At 55.6% G+C, this 16,462-nt stretch overlaps 1 non-coding gene across 1 annotated transcript; it reads right to left on the bottom strand.

The window, feature by feature from the left end:
* Positions 1-8,318: 8,318 nt before the first annotated feature.
* Positions 8,319-8,423, bottom strand: LOC129399543 (U6 spliceosomal RNA). The gene has a single exon (XR_008627165.1). It is a non-coding gene; the product is annotated as a U6 spliceosomal RNA (small nuclear RNA).
* Positions 8,424-16,462: the final 8,039 nt, after the last annotated feature.

Genomic DNA, 16,462 nt, shown 5'->3' with positions numbered 1-16,462 from the left:
ACATCACACACATACCATATATATCACACACATCACACACACCACCACATCATACACACCACACACACCATACACACTACCGCGTCATACACACACATCACACACACATCACACACAAACACCACATACACCACCATCATATACACTAACCATACACACTCACACATACCACATACATTCATACCACACATACCACATTCATGCCACACACACCACACATGTCATGAAACACACACCTCACACACAATACACACACTACACATCTCACACAACCACACACACTACACATATCACGGTCATACTACACACACTACACATCACATCATATACATCCATCAAATACACCACACACACTACACACATCACACACAATCATACACATCACACCACATATATCACATCACACACACCACATGTCACATATACTCATACACCACATACACTCATCTACATACATCACACACATCGCACCACACACCCGTACACACCATATATACCACACATACCACATACATCAGACATAACATACAACAGTGCACATACTCCCACACCACATAAAATATACACCACACGAACACATCACACATATGCCACACATTCCTCACACACCCACGTATCATGCACACTCTCCCCCTCACCCCCACCTCTTCTGTTCCTGCCACCCCTGCCTCAGCCCTGCCTCAGCCCTGCCTCAGCCCTGCCTCAGCCCTGCCCTCTGACCCGTCTCTCCCTTGTGTGTGTGTGAGGGTCTCCCTCCTCTCCCCTGCTCCACACGCAGGCGTAGCCCCGGGTCCCTGGCGATGTCCCTGGCGCCTCAGCCTGGGTCCCGGCCCTCCTCGGGACGACGCCCGTCTGTCAGGCAGCGGTGCGGAGCGTTGTCTGCGGCCCGGCCCGTCGCTCTGCGCGGGTTCGGCTCCTCAGACAGGGTGTGTGCCGGGGGGCTCTCCGGCCTCTGAGGAGAGGCGTTTCCCAGGGTACCGCCGGGTCCCTGGTGCCCGCCTGGAGCCACCGCGCCCACCAGACGGGCCGTCCCTCTCGCTCCCGCGGCCAGCCCGGCTCACTCTCAGCCTCCGCCCCCCCCCCCCCCGGCTCAGGGGGCCCCACACCCGCAGGCCCTGAGAAGGCCCGATGGGGGGCGGGGGGCAGGGACAGCAGGAAGCTCAAGCGCCAGCCCTCGCCAGCTACCCTCCGGAAGTCCTGTTTCTAGAAATTTCCAGCGTCTTCCCAGGCTACCTCTGTCCATCTGGCCCGGCCTGCCCTGGACCCCGAACACAGAAGCGCAGGCTCCCCGGGCCACTGGCTGAGACGCCGTCCTGGTGTGGACGGCCCGGGCGGCCCCCGAACACAGCCGGCCACACGAGGATGCACAGACCCTCACACACGGGCATGTGCATACATGCACATACATCCTCATGCATGAACACGCGTGTACACACACACACACACACCGTCAGACATGCACATTAGCACCCTCAGCCCTGCAGGCATGTGTCCACACGTGTCGGCCCAGCGGGCCTGAGGCGGAGATGCCGGGACCTGCCATCCCTCCCGGAGCTGGGGGAGGCGGGGCAGGCCCCCGGGAAGGCCCAGTCACCAGCCTGCGCCAGCTGAGAGGGCAACAGCTTAGGGCAGGTTTCAGGGCCAGGCTGAGACCTGAGGCTCGGGGCAGGGAAACTGAGGCAGCCCCGGGCATGCAGGCGTAGCAGGCTCCGTGCCCAGGGCCAGGGGCTGGGGCCAGCATTCTCCCCGGGGAGGCTCAGGTGCCCTGAGAGGATCCGGGAGCAGGTGGTAGGGCCCCTCCCCTGCCCCTTCGGCTGTTCCTCTCCACCCCTGCCCAGCCTCCCTGTGCCCCAGACCTCCGGGAGGCAGCACTGGGCAGGGGGGGTGAGCGAGGGTGAGAAGTGAAGCTGGGGGGGGGGGGCGGGGAAGGCCAGCAAGCAGGGCAGAGACAGGCGTCCAGCCCTGCCTCCCTCCTTGCCTCCTTGCCTCCCTGCCTCCCTCCCTCCCTCCCTCCCTCCCTCCCCCCCTCCAGAGCCCTGTCTGCCTCCTTCGCCTCAGGCTCTTGGAAGCTCCTGGACGTTAAGGATTGACCGCCGTTGGCTTAAACAGAGCTGAGTACACGCGACTCCAAGGGCGGTCACAGCGATCACTCCCTGCCGGGGCCCGGGCTGCCGAGTCCAGCCTGTCACGGCCCGTGCCGGGCTTGGGCGCGAGGGGCACCTTTGAGACCCGCTGGTTTCTTCTTACCCGGCTCTACCCAGCTGTCAGAGTTGTTCCGACCCGGGCCGCTGGGCAGCGCCAGGCGGGAGACGGGCGGGGCTGCGGCTCTCTGAGGGGAGGGGGCAGGACTCGGGGCCTGGGGCAGGGCTGGGGGGCGGAGAGGGCCACCTGAGGGCCCCCGGGCAAAATGCACTGCCCAGACAAGTGGCTGGGGGTCTGGTTTGTGGGGTACGAGCACTGGTGGGGTCCCTCGGGGACCCAGGGGAGGGAGACCCCCAGCATCTGGGCCTGTCCGGGCTGGGGAGGTGGGAGAGGCCAGGGCCCAGCGTGCCTATCCCACCCCCTGGGGAAGCTGATGGTGCCGGAACCCCACTTCTCTGCTGGGGTGCGGGAGGAGGAAAGACGCAGAGCTGGGCCAGAGCAACAGCACAGTAGAGAGGGCGTTTGCCTGGCACACGGCCGACCCAAGTGGGCGTTTGCCTGGCACACGGCCGACCCAAGTTCGATCCCTGGCATCCCATATGGTCCCCCGAGCACTGCCAGGAGTGGTTCCTGAGTGCAGAGCCAGGAGTAACCCCTGAGCATCGCTGGGTGTGACCCAAAAAGCAAAAAAGAAAGAAAGAAAAAGGAAAAAAAGAAAGAAAGAAGGAAGGAAGGAAGGAAGGAAGGAAGGAAGGAAGGAAGGAAGGAAGGAAGGAAGGAAGGAAGGAAGGAAAGAAGGAAAGAAAGAAGGAAGAAAGGAAAAGAAAGAAAGAAAGAAAGAAAGAAAGAAAGAAAGAAAGAAAGAAAGAAAGAAAGAAAGAAAGAAAGAAAGAAAGAAAGAAAGAAAGGAGAGAAAGAAAGAAGGAAAGAAGGAAGGAAGAAAGAAAGAAAGAAAGAAAGAAAGAAAGAAAGAAAGAAAGAAAGAAAGAAAGAAAGAAAGAAAGAAAGAAAGAAAGAAAGAAAGAAAGAAAGAAAGAAAGAAAGAAAGAAAGAAAGAGAGAGAGACTCAGATCTGGCCCGTCCCCTTCACCCGAGACAGCAGAGGACAAAGCACAGGACGGGCCCCCAGCGAGGGCCCCAACTGGGGTGCGGCCCCCATATCCCTGGCTCTGAGCAGCCACGGCTCGCAGCTGCAGAGGCCAGGGGCCGGGACGGGGCAGGGGTGAGGCTCAGGCTCCCAGCCGGCCACCTGGGACGGGGGCGGCCTCCCCCGAGCTCGCCCCGCTGCCGGGCGCACACGGTCAGGACGGGAGTCGCAGGAGAGTGACCGGGGCCCAGGGACAGGTTAGACTCGGGCCCAGAGGCCAGAGCAGGCGCCGCTGTGGACCCGGGTGTGAGGCGAGCAGCCGGCTGGACATGTGACGGCGCCACGGCTCTGAGAAGCCGGTTCCCGGGGCCCCTCTGGGGAATGGGGTGGCCCCCAGGGCCTGCTGCTGGGGCGCGGGTGGGGGCCCCCGCGCCGGGCGGAGCCTTGCAGAGGTCAGCGCCCTCAGGGGCGTGGGAGGGCAGCGTCTCGGAGACCCCAGCGACAGGGACAGGCTGCTGGTCACTGCTCACGGCGGAGCCTGGGGGAGAGACAGAGAGACAGAGAGAAACAGAGAGACCCAGAGAGAGGCAGAGACAGAAAAGGGACAGAGATAGAGACACAGAGACAGAGACAGAGACAGGGACACAGAGAAGAGCAGAGGCAGGAAAGAGATAGAGACAGAGAGATGGAGACAGAGGGGAATGGAGAGACGGAGAGACAGGAGACAGCGGGCCGGGGAGGGAGGGCTGGAAGGGGAGAGGACGGGAGAGGAGCCAGGTGTTCCTCCCTCCGTCCTGTGGGAACAGCCCCCCTGCAGGGGCGCCCGGCCCCCTCCCGCCCAGGGCCGAGCTGTCCGTGCAGGAAGCGCTTCCTTCCTCGCCTTGTCTTCCTGCTCCGTGTCCGTGTCCCGTGTGTCCGTGTCCCGTGCTCACACACCTGCTGCTGGGGACGGAGCTTGCCGTGGGTCAGTGCCCCAAGGGCAGCGTGACCAAGGGCAGGGAGCAGGAGCCAGGAGTCCCGGGGGCTGGGGGGCAGGCGCTGGACCTCCCAGCAAAGGCAGCGCTCACTCTCCTCCCCCCACCCCTGCTCTCCCCCTCTCTCCTCTCCCCCTCTCTCCTCCTTCCCTCTCTCTCCTCCCCTCTCCTCTCCTCTCCTCTCCTCTCCTCCCCTCTCCTCTCCTCTCCTCTCCCCTCCTCTCCCCTCCCCTCCCCTCCCCTCCCCTCCCCTCCCCTCTCCCCTCCCCTCCCCTCCCCTCCCCTCCCCTCCCCTCCCCTCCCCTCCCCTCCCCTCCCCTCCCCTCCCCTCTCCTCCCCTCTCCTCTCCTCTCCTCTCCTCTCCTCTCCTCTCCTCTCCTCTCCTCTCCTCTCCTCCCTCCCTTGTTCTCCCTCCCCACCCTGCCTGGAGTCTCCCAGAAGGCGCCCACTCAGCTGAACGCATTGACCTGCAGTTCCTAATCCAATTACGTCCTGTGTTCGCAGGACTCAGAGGAGCCTTCTGGTGTTCCTAGTGAAGGGGACTCTGACCCTTTCATCACACCGACATTACCCAGTGGCTTCTGGAAGGCGTCCGGGTGGTCTCAGGTGCCCGAAGCCCCAAAGCTGTCCTCGGCTCACAGGTGACAGCATCCCGTCCCTAGCCAGTGGCTGTATTCTTGTCATTCTGTTTGGGGGCCATGCCTGGCAGTGCTCAGCACTGACTCCTGGCTGTGTGCTCAGGGACCACCCTTGGCGGGGCTCAGGGGGCCCGCAGGGGGCGGGGATGGAACCCGGGCCAGGTACACGCACGCACGGCCAGCGCCCTCCCCGCTGAGCTTTGGCTCCGGCCCTGCACATGTATTTTTAAAGCTTGTTTTTCTTCCCTTCCGTTTTGGGATGTGGCCTCCCGAACGATGTTGGGTCACCCCGGGGCCACTCCTGGCAATTCTCAGCCAGTCGGGCCCTAGTTTGATGCTTGGGGCCCCCAGGGCCACCCCAGTGATGCTGGGGACAGCCCGGGGCCACAGCCTGCGGTGCCCAGGGTCAGACCTGCCCCGCCGGGTCCCAGGCTCCTCGGCCTGCTTGTCTGGCCCAGCTGGTCAGCAGCCTGCAGCAAACTGGCACAATGTCCCCCGAACCATGCTGCGCCCAAAGGAGCCCGTTTTCCTCCAGGCTGCGAAGCTCACGTGACCCAAACAGTGGCAGCCAGGAGAGCGGAGGGAAGGCGGGCCGGCCCCACCGGAGAACATTCCAGAAGCAGGCACGGGAGCTCTGCACCTCTGCAGCCGCTCTCTGCTCCACTGGTCACTGCGCCAGTCCATCTTCAAGGACCCCTCCTGCTCTGCCAGGAGGCCCAGCGTCCGGCCCGCTGCCCCCCCAACCCCCTGCCCCGGCCTCTCTGTGCCAGGCCAGTGTGGGGCCTGGACTGTCTGACAGGAGGAAGCGGCTTGTGACATTCCCGAGGTGACACCTCAGTGTCCAGCGGCAGCGAAGGGAAGCCAGCGTCCGCCTGGCCTTTGGCTCTTCCCTCCAACTCACACGCGTTTGCAGAGGCCTTTTGGCCCCGCCCTGGTTGCCTGAGGAGCACTTTGCCACAGAGCATTTGGCCCTGAGCCATGGCCTCCCCGAGAATGAAACTGGGGCGGGCGATAGGGCAGCGGGGAGGGGGTTGGCTTTGCACAGAGCTAGCCCGGGTTCGATCCCCGGCATCTCACAGGGTCCCCCGAGCACCGCCAGGAGTGATTCCTGAGCACAGAGCCAGGAGTCAGCTCTGAGCATCACCAGGTGTGGCCCAAAAAGCCAAAAAAGGTAAAAAGGGAAAGAAAGAATTCCTATCTTCCTCTACGGAGGGCAACGTGCGGCAGGGAGGGCAGGAGGAGGGCAGGTCATCCAGTACAGCTGTGCTCCATGGTCTCCTGGTTGCTCAGACCCCAGCATCAGGACTCACCTTCCAGTGCTCCCAGTTCGGGCAACTTTCCCACTGAAGCACCCACTGACTTCAGCAGCACTGGCTCCCACCATCAGAATCCTGCCTGTCTCCCACTCGGACACAGAGAAACAATACCCAGAGGACGGCTGGGAAGGGCGGGAAACCGGGGACGCTGGCGGTGGGAATGTGCCCGGGCGGAGGGACGGGTGTTGGAACATCGTGCGGCTGAAACCCAACCATGAACAACGTTGGAGCTGTATCTCACGGCGATTCCATTTAAAATAATAAAATAAAATATACCGAGCATAGGAGGAGGCTCAGAAGGCGTAACTCGGGGGTTGGGGAAGGAAAAGGGTAAGAAGGGAGATTTGGTTTTGAAACTGTGCCTGGATTTTTCAGAGTATATGGAAAGCAGAAACGCACGCTCTTCTCTCCTCGAGCGTGATTTTCAACAGCACGAAAATGTCCATGAGGAAGGACTAGCAATGTGTGGCCGACCCCACAGAAACATGGTGTACGCAGCTGTCCCTTGGGGTCCTGCTGGTGGGACGGTCCCCACAGCTGCTGGGCACTTGTCCGTGGGCGTGAGAGGAATCCCAGTGGCTGGCACACGGGCGGGCGCTGGTCTCTCCACGCCAAAGGGAACGTGGAACGGAGGGAGCTTGGGCTGCAGGGGGGGGCTGCAGTGGGCTCCTGAGAGCGGCTCCCCGGGTTTCGGGCTTGGGTCCGAGTTGTCTCATACGCTCAGTCTTAGCGTCTGCCTTCCCGGGTTAGAGCGCGCGGCAGAGAGAGTCTCCGAAGAGGAAAGCAGTAACAGGGACATAGAGCCTGAACGGCTCCATCCCTCCGTGAGCTCCCTGTCACTCTCGGGCACCTGCGATCGCAAATAAAGCTGCTCCCCCACCCACAAAGGGGTGTTTGACACTCAGTTCTGGAGCAGAGCAAAAGCTGTGGGAGACTCGGCCCGGAGAAAGGGCGGAGGGGCTGTGTGCGTCGTCCTGTGTGTGTGTGTGTGTGTGTGTGTGTGTGTGTGTGTGTGTGTGTGAGACACTCTTTCTCCCCCCACCCTGGGCCTTTGCCAGGACAGCACTCGGGGCCAGCCTTGGCGTCCCACCCGCAGTGCCCACGGCAAGGGCAGGCTTCCTTCTCCCCAAACATTCCCATTGAGTCCCGGGGTTCACAAAGGAGCACGGGCGTTGTGGCAGGGAGCATGAGGGGCATTGTGACGTCTGAGGCCCCGTCCTCCACGCGGGCTCTGTGCTAGCAGCCCGGGTCCCTCCGAGCCAGGACTCCGTAAGTGTCTCTTCTTTTATTCTCTTCTTTTTAAGATTTTTCTTTTCTTTTTGGGTCACACCCAGCAATGCACAGGGGTTACTCCTGGCTCATGCACTCAGGAGTTACTCCTGGAGGTGCTTGGGGGACCATATGGGATGCTGGGAATCGAACCCGGGTCGGCCGAGTGCCAGGCAAATGCCCTACCCGCTGTGCTATCCCTCCGGCCCCTGAAGATAGTTTTTTAATTATATTTTGTTTGGGAGGCCACACCCGACAGTGCTCAGACCTACTCCTGGCTCTGTGCTCAGGGATCACTCCTGACAGTGCTTGGGGGAACATGTACAGTGCCAGGGACTGTACTGAGGCTTGAAAAGCAAAATCCTTAACCCCTAGGCTATGTCTCTGGCCCCAATAGCCTGGACCATCTCTGACCTGAGGCCACTCCTGCCTACCCACTGTGGGACCTTTCTTTGCTGTTTACACACACACACACACACACACACACACACACACACACACACACACACATAAAATGTCATTCATCCATTTACTTTCCTGTCCCTGCCTCTCTTACAGGCTGTGTATTCTGTGAGAATGGCGATTTATTCCTGCATCATTTACTGTTGTTTCCGGAGCACCTAAAACAGTACTGACGGTACACATCCAATAAATTTTTTTTTAATTTATTTATTTTTAATTAGTGAATCACCGTGAGGGTACAGTTACAGATTTATATATTTTTGTGCTCATGTTTCCCTCATACAAAGTTCGAGAACCCATCCCTTCACCAGTGCCCATTCTCCACCACCGGTAAACCCAGCATCCCTCCCACCCTCCCCAATCCCATCTCCCCCCACCCCACCCTGCCACTGTGGCAGGTTATTTCCCCTTTATTCTCTCTCTCTAATTAAAAAATATGGAACGCTTCACGAATTTGCGTCATCCTTGCGCAGGGGCCATGCTAATCTTCTCTGTATCGTTCCAATTTTAGTATATGTGCTGCCGAAGCGAGCACCATCCAATAAATTTTTGTGGGTTTTTTTTTTTTTTGCTTTTTGGGTCACACCTGGCAATGCACAGGGGTTACTCCTGGCTCTGCACTCAGGAATTACTCCTGGCGGTGCTCAGGGGACCATATGGGATGCTGGGAATTGAACCTGGGTCGGCCGCGTGCAAGGCAAATGTGCAACCCACTGTGCTATCACTCCAGCCCATCCAATAAATTTTTGGATGGTAATTTTTCTTATTTCAAATCAATCTCGTCACCTTTCCTTCCACCTCTCCACACACTCTCTCTCTCTCTCTCTCTCTCTCTCTCTCTCTCTCTCTCTCTCTCTCTCTCTCTCTCTCTCTCTCTCTCTCTCCGCACCCTCTGCCTCTGGGGCAACGATGGCCAGGGAGGTTTCATTGGTTCTAATTCCCTCTTGTCTGTTCCTCCGCCTCCCATGCTCGGATTCCTCTTCATACGGGTAGAATCATGGGGTACTTGTCTTCTTCCCCCTGTTTTGTTTCACTTTGAAAAATCCTGTTTGGCTCCATTTCGCTGCAGCTGGCAGAATGTCATCTTCTTATGCGGAAGAGTGCTCCATTGTATAAATGTGCAACTTCTTCATCCACTCATCGCTGACACGAGCATTTCCCTGGCTTCTGTGTCTTTGCTGTGGTAAATGCTGCTGCAATGAATACAGGGAGTGAGCATCACTTTTCATGCTAATATTTTGCATTCTTCTCCTAGTTCCCTAGAGAGAAGGCTGGTTCCGGTAGGACTTCTCTCTTAGCTTCCTGAAGAAGCATCACAAAACTCTCCCAAAAGGTGCCACAATTCACCTTCCCACCACCGTGCACAGGGATCTTTTTTTCTCAATTAAAATAAAATTGTTTTTCCATGTGGGACATCCATTGGCACAGCCCGAGCTTTACAGTCCTAAGGTTCCAGTGGTTCCAGTTGGCTTGGGCCACCCGCCACCTCCCTACACACACACACACACACACACACACACACACACACACACACACACCTCTGTCGAAACAAAGCAAGCTGGTGATTGCAGGCAGGTGTTTCCTGGCCCTTGAATGTCAGACAATTCTCTGGCGTGATACCCAATGTCGCTGCCAGATCTTCAGGATTTGATGTGTTGCATTGGTTCAGTTCTACGTGCAAGCAAAATGTGAAATTTTTTTTAAATAAATATTGGTGGGGCGAGGTGGGGTACAATCAGCTGTTCCAGGCTCACTCCTGTTCCTGTGCTCAGGGACCACTTCTGGTGGTGCTCAGGGAGCCATGTAGAGTTCCAGGGATCAAACCCAGCTCAGCCACATGTGAGGCAAGTGCCTTACCCCACTGCACTCTCTCTCTCTACCTCAATAAATGGTTTGGGAATGAACGAACATCGACGCTACACAAGAAGTTTGAAAGATGATAAGTAATTTAGTCCACTTTGGGTGGTGAGTGGTCAGAGATGGCTTTTGGCAGCTTAACCTTAATATCTGAGAATAATTTATAAAAAAAAGACCCCAGAGGAAACACCGCAGCTGAGAAACGCTGTGGTGACTGACATATGGGAATCCATCTTCCCTGAGAACCTGTCGGGTGAGGCAGCTCTCAGGGGGGTTACCAAATTCACAGTCCCAGCCAGAACTGGATTCTTCCAGGTGGAGAAGAGACCATTTGTGTCCCGCCTTAGTCACAGTAGAGCTTTAGAACTAGTACAGTAGAGCTTATTACTAGCAAAGCCTTAATAAACATCAGAGAAGGAGAATATGGGGGCAGGGGGAAATCACTGGCTAATATTTCTTACTAGCATCCATGCCAAGTGCTAATAGGACTTGAACAATTTAAATCTATCAGTGCCTATAAAATAATAATGCATCATGTTCAGTTTCTCTGAGGAAAGTGGAGATAGTTTAGTAGCAAACGGTTAGTAATTTCACTATACCCACCGGGCACACAGTGGGTAGGGCATTTGCTTTGTACACCATCAAGCTGAATTGGATCCTGGCATCCCACGTGGTCTCCCAGACACCCTGGGAGTCAGCCCTGAGCTCCGCAGAGTCAAAAGTAAGCTCTGGGCACGGCCAGTGTCTACCAAACACCAAACAACAAAAGACAATAATTTCACTCTGCTAATAGACTAAAGAAAAACCCTATTAACCTTTCATGGATGGCAGATAAAAGTTAACACGTATTCATGTTAAAAATCTTTAATAAGGGGCTGGAGCGATAGCACAGCGGGGAGGGCGTTTGCCTTGCACGAGGCCGACCCGGGTTCGATTCCCAGCATCCCATATGGTCCCCTGAGCACCGCCAGGGGTAATTCCTGAGTGCAGAGCCAGGAGTAACCCCTGTGCATTGCCAGGTGTGACCCAAAAAGCAAAAAAAAAAAATCTTTAATAATAGATTAATAAGAATTACTTAATCTGATAGAGAATGCATTTTTAAAAAATTATGTCAGTATCACATTTATGGGTAAAACATTTAAAAATTCATCTAGGGTTAGAGAGCACTTGCCTTGCACGCACCCAGCCCCGTTTAATCCCCAGACCACACGGTCCCCTGAGCGTGCAGGTATCTCTTTGGAAGTCCCCAAGCATAGTAGGGTGGCCGGGGGGATTCCCTGACACTGCAGGGCCCAAGAAGAATCACATCCTCCAGTCCTCACATTGATCCATTGGGCCTAAGTCCCACCGAGGATAATGACCCCTGAGCACTGTTTGGGACATCTACCAAAAAACAGTCCTTCCAAAATTATGAATGAACACAGAAACAGTTGGCCCTGGGAGTGAAGGATGGCCGGTAAGTCTCGAACACTGCCGCAAACATTGGTTATCCGGATGGAAAATAACTGGATCCCGCTTCAGCTAACGTGGAGGAAGAAAACACAGGAAGGACAAACAATCCAAGAAAAGCTAGAACAATTTGACTACATTTGAAACAACAACGACTCTAATGAACCGAAGGCGGCATAAACAGAGGAAGCAAACCACAAACAGGGGAAAAGACATTTGCGTTATGCAGAATCCCCAAGGGCTTCTTACCCAACATGCATTTAAAATCATTTTTTTTTTAAAAAATAAAGAGCCGTTGGAAGAAGAAAGGAAACGCGAATCCTAACTGGAAAGAGGTTTCCACAGCCCAGACGGGGAAAGTCTAGACCAAACAACGAGATGCCGTGGAACACCCTCCTCCTGCTCCAAACCTCAAAAACAGGTCAGGAAAGGGCTTGGGCCACCAAACAGGCGGCAGGGCGTCCTTTACATTCTGTGGAGGAACACGTGTAGGGCGTCCGTCAAGCCGGGCAGGTCACCGGGAAGATCTGGTCGACTAGGAGCTGTTCTTGCCTGGGCCCCTTTCGAGCAGGACGGCCGGTGACAGGGAAAACAGAAAACAACACCGCCTGATGGCCTCAACAGTCGGACCCAGAGTGTATGTGTCAGCTCACCTTGATGTGTTCCCCAGTGCTGAAAGTGGAGGGCTACAAAAGGAGAGAGAGGGAGGGAGAGAGACAGAGAGATTGAGAGAGAGAGAGACAGAGACAGAGAGATTGAGAGAGAGAGACAGAGAGAGACAGAGAGATTGAGAGAGAGAGACAGAGAGAGACAGAGAGATTGAGAGAGAGACAGAGAGAGACAGAGAGATTGAGAGAGAGAGACAGACAGAGAGAGACAGAGAGATTGAGAGAGAGAGACAGAGAGACAGAGAGAGAAGAAAAGCACCTGCCATAGAGGCAGTCAGGAGTTGGGCGGTGGGGGTGATGGGGTGATGGGAGGGAACCTGGGGACACTGGCCTGGGAAGTGTCCACTGGTGGAGGGCCGGGTGTTGGGACACTGTATGACCGAAACCCAATCATGAGCAGCTTTGTGATGGTCAATCTCACAGTGATTCAATTTTTAAGAAGTTAAAAAAAGAAAAAAGCGAAAGCGGAGGGTGGATGCAGCAACATCTCAGAAGCAGGAGACGGGCCAGCGTTGCTGGTCAGGCCACGTGGACCAGGAGACCAGCGTATGGTGTTCTGGGACACGTGGGGAGTGGACACCCATGCATGGTCAGTGTACGGACATCTTCCCAGAAATGATAAACCACCAGTTCAGAAAGGTGGTGCCTGGGGCTGGAGTGATAGCACAGCGGGGAGGGCGTTTGCCTTGTACGCGGCCGACCCGGGTTCGATTCCCAGCATCCCATATGGTCCCCCGAGCACCGCCAGGAGTAATTCCTGAGTGCAAAAGCCAGGCGTAACCCCTGAGCATAGCCGGGTGTGACCCAAAAAGAAAAAAAAAAAGGTGGTGCCTGGGGGAAGGAGAGAGAAGAGTAGGGCTATGGAGAACTTGGTAATAGATCTATTTCTTACGCTTGCTTAAATAGTATCTCTTGTATGACAAATATTGTATTTTAAAATGGGGCTGGAGCAATAGCACAGAGGGTCGGGCATTTGCACATGGCCGACCCAGATTCGATTCCCAGCATCCTATTTGGTCCCCCGAACACCACCAGGAGTTATTCCTGAATGCAGAGCCAGGAGTAACCCCTGTGCATCGCTGGGTGTGACCCAAAAAGAAAAAAAAAAGAAAGAGAGGGTCTGGAGTAATAGTACAGCGAGGAGGGTGCTTGCCTTGCATGTGGCCAAGCCAGATTCTACCCCCACCACCCGATACAATCCTCTGAGCCTGCCAGGAGTGATCCCTGAGCATAGAGCCAGGAGGAAGCGCTGAGCTTTGCCGGTGTGGTCCCCCAAACAAAAACAAAACAAAAAATAAATAAAAGAGGAAAAAGAATGAAGAAGATTTTTTTTGTTTGTTTGTTTTTTGGGTCACACCTGGCGATGCACAGGGATCACTCCTGGCTCTGCACTCAGGAATTACTCCTGGCAGTGCTCAGGGGACCCTATGGGATGCTGGGAATCGAACCCGGGTCGGCCACGTACAAGGCAAACACCCTCCCCACTGTGCTATCACTCCAGCCCCAAAAGAATGAAGAAGATTTAAACAGGAAGTAAAGGTATTCCAAGGGACCAGGAGGTTACCTTGAGTGCCAAGGGGCACCTCTAAGGCGTTATGCTGAGTGAGCGAGTCATCCACCAGGCACTGTGGCAAGACCACACGCGCACGGCAGGGTGCGGGGTGAGCTGGAGAGCAGCGGGGCAGGGAGGGGGCAGGAACCTGTCGGGGTGGGGGAGTCCCTCGGAGCAACACGGGCGGGGGGTGGGAGAAGCTCCCGGAGGAAGGACCCAGGGCCTGCCCCGAGCGTCACTCCAGTCACACACGAAGGCGCTGGCCACCCGCGCTGCCGCCAGGGACCGTTCTGAGCTTGGCTGGGCGCTGCTGGCCTCAGACCCTCCACGACACGTTTCTGGACATTCTGGAGCAGACTGTGAGCACACGCTGCCCGGGCGGCCGGCCTGAGCCAGGCCTGAGGGATGGACTTCCTGTCCCGCGTTTCCTCGGAGGGACACACGCTCCTGCATGCTGCTCCGGACAGACGTCTTCCTGCAGAACGGAGACTCCGAGGAACTCCGGCTGCTGACCCGTTGGCTGGGCTGGCGGCTCCAGAGAGGACATCTGAAATCTTGAGCTATTTCCAAATTGGCTGAATTATAACGGTAATTACCAGGCAAAGTCGCACATTTCCAGACATTTAACACCGGCCGTTGAACACAAAGCCAATTTTCTCTAGAGAATGACAACAGAGGAGACGAGGCTGAAAGACGGAAAGGAAGGGGCAGACTTGCCGCAGGCCTCTCGCTGACCGCCTGTGACGGGCCACGGAGAGTTGTTGGCACAGGCCCACGTGCCTGCCGTCGCCGGGTTTATGTTCTCCTCGGGGGGAGACTCCACACCAAGGAAGCAGTTTCGGGAGACGGGTCAGTCCTGAACCATTTCTGGCGCTGTGCTGTGAAGCGCCTTAGCCCTCCCACAGGGCAGAGAGGACCCCACGGGGTCTTCAGAGGGTGGCGGGGAGCAAAGTTCCTCCTCTGAAGAGCTTCACTCTCTCTCCAATCTCTCTGTCCCGAGAGAGGCAGCTGCCACCAGCCGTCACTGGAGAGATGAGAGAAGGAGTGGGGGCGGGTCTCTGGATCCAGGAGGGCTCCCCCACAGAGAACCCACCCCCGGAGATGGAGGAGGCTCAGACAGTTCCTGGGAGCTAGAAACACCCTCGTTCCTCCTCCCTCCTCCCTCCCGTTTGTTGACAACAAATCCCCACAGCTGACTCGAACCAGGCACCAATGGGCCAAGGATGCCTGGAAAATGCATGGCTCCCCCGCACCCAGGGTCCTGTGATACCAAGGAGTGCACGGGCGTGTGGTCTCAGCAGGCAGGTGGCCAGAACAGGCAGCGACACTGAGTCAAGCACCATCTGAGGTCTGGGAGTAAAGAATTACAGCTCAGGGACCGGAGCGATAGCACAGCGGGGAGGGCATTTGCCTTGCACGCGGCTCACCCGGGTTCGATTCCCAGGATCCCATATGGTCCCCCGTGCCCTGCCAGAAGTAATTCCTGAGTTTATGAGCCAGGATTAACCCCTGTGTATCACCGAGTGTGACCCAAAAAAGAGGAAAAAAAAATTACAGCTCAAAGAATGCTAAGGAAGTGGGTGGGCTGCAGGCAGGGGCCTCCTGGTCCAGCCACGCTGCTCATCGGCACGGGTCATCTGGTCGACCCTCCTCCCGATTCTCTCCTGCTAGAGTTTTCCACACCCTTGCTGCCTTCCGGCAAGAGAGGCATCACCTTCAGAGGAGAGCTGGGGAAGAGGCAGGGGTGGGGCCACTCAGCGGGCAGGTGAGAGTCCAGTGTTGAAGCCAAGCCTAGGACAAATGGCCACTCCCCCACCCATGACCAGCCGTTGACCCTGAGCCAGAGGCTGCCTGAGAACTTGAAGCTCGTGCCGTCACTGGTCTCTCGCAACAGCCACTGGGGGTGGGGAGCTTGGGAGGGCTTGTTCCTCATCCAAAAGGGGAAGGAGAGACGTAGGTTCCTTAGGGAACTTTCTCGAAAGCAGTCCCAGGCCGGGCTGCCGTCTCCTTCAACATGCAGCTGTTTAAGGAGCTCCACGCTGGGCGCAGAATGGCGAACAGAATGGGCATAGGACGTAGTGGCCACTTGGAGGGTGGACATTAAGTAAATGACCATGCAATGACCGAGTAACTGCACTCATGGTACGTTTACTGAAGAAAGCATGCCCTTAACATAGAACAAAGCACAGACACCTGCTCACGTGTCTCTCCACTGTAACAAAGGATCCTCTGTCTGCCTCTTAGCTTTAACTCATATTTAGTATTTTCCTCTCAATGTTAGGTTTGCTTCAAAGGTGTCTTCAGCTGCTTACGTTGAGCCCTGCACTCAATTATGGTGACGGCTATGCATTTTCCTCTGAGTGCCGCCTTTGTTCCACCCCACGAGCTATGTTATTATCTTTTGTTCTTGCTCAGCTCTGAATGCTTTGTAACACTCTTGATGATTTCCTCTTTGATACCTGAATTCTTTGGCAGAAGCTTTTAAAGCTTCCAATCATATTTTCGGCTCTTTACTGCAGACTTCAGTGAAATCACGTGAACCTGAAGACAAAGTTATTAAGATGCTAATGCTTATTAAAACTTTATTTAAGATATATTACATGGCAATTTGCATAAGTATTGATGCCTAGCATACATATATGTGGGTTTCAGTATAGTTCAAACACCTTTCATGAAACCAGACGTAATTAGGTATTTGTACTTTACATTTGTTTGATTGAGGTACACAATCATTGTGCACACAGATTTCTCACTTTACTTCTAAAAATTTTATGTTCTGATTATTCAAGGGGCTGACTCCTTTCCTTCAAAGTGATCTTTTCATGAATTTAAACTTTAGTTATTGTTTTTATCTTGCACACACAGGTTGAGTAGGTAGTTGATTGATCAGTGTTCTCTCTCTGTCTCTGTCTCTTCCTCCCTCCCTCTCCCTCTCCCTCTCCCTCTCTCTCTCTCTCTCTCTCTCTCTCTCTCTCTCTCTCTCTCTCTCTCTCTCTCTTCTCTCTCTCTCTCTCTCTCCCCTCTGAGATATTTGCAGCCCAACATTTG

The sequence above is a fragment of the Sorex araneus genome, chromosome 11 (assembly GCF_027595985.1).
Source record: "Sorex araneus isolate mSorAra2 chromosome 11, mSorAra2.pri, whole genome shotgun sequence".
Taxonomy (NCBI): domain Eukaryota; kingdom Metazoa; phylum Chordata; class Mammalia; order Eulipotyphla; family Soricidae; genus Sorex; species Sorex araneus.
The sequence above is the reverse complement of the archived record's forward strand: the minus strand, read 5'-3'. Positions and strand labels throughout refer to the sequence as shown.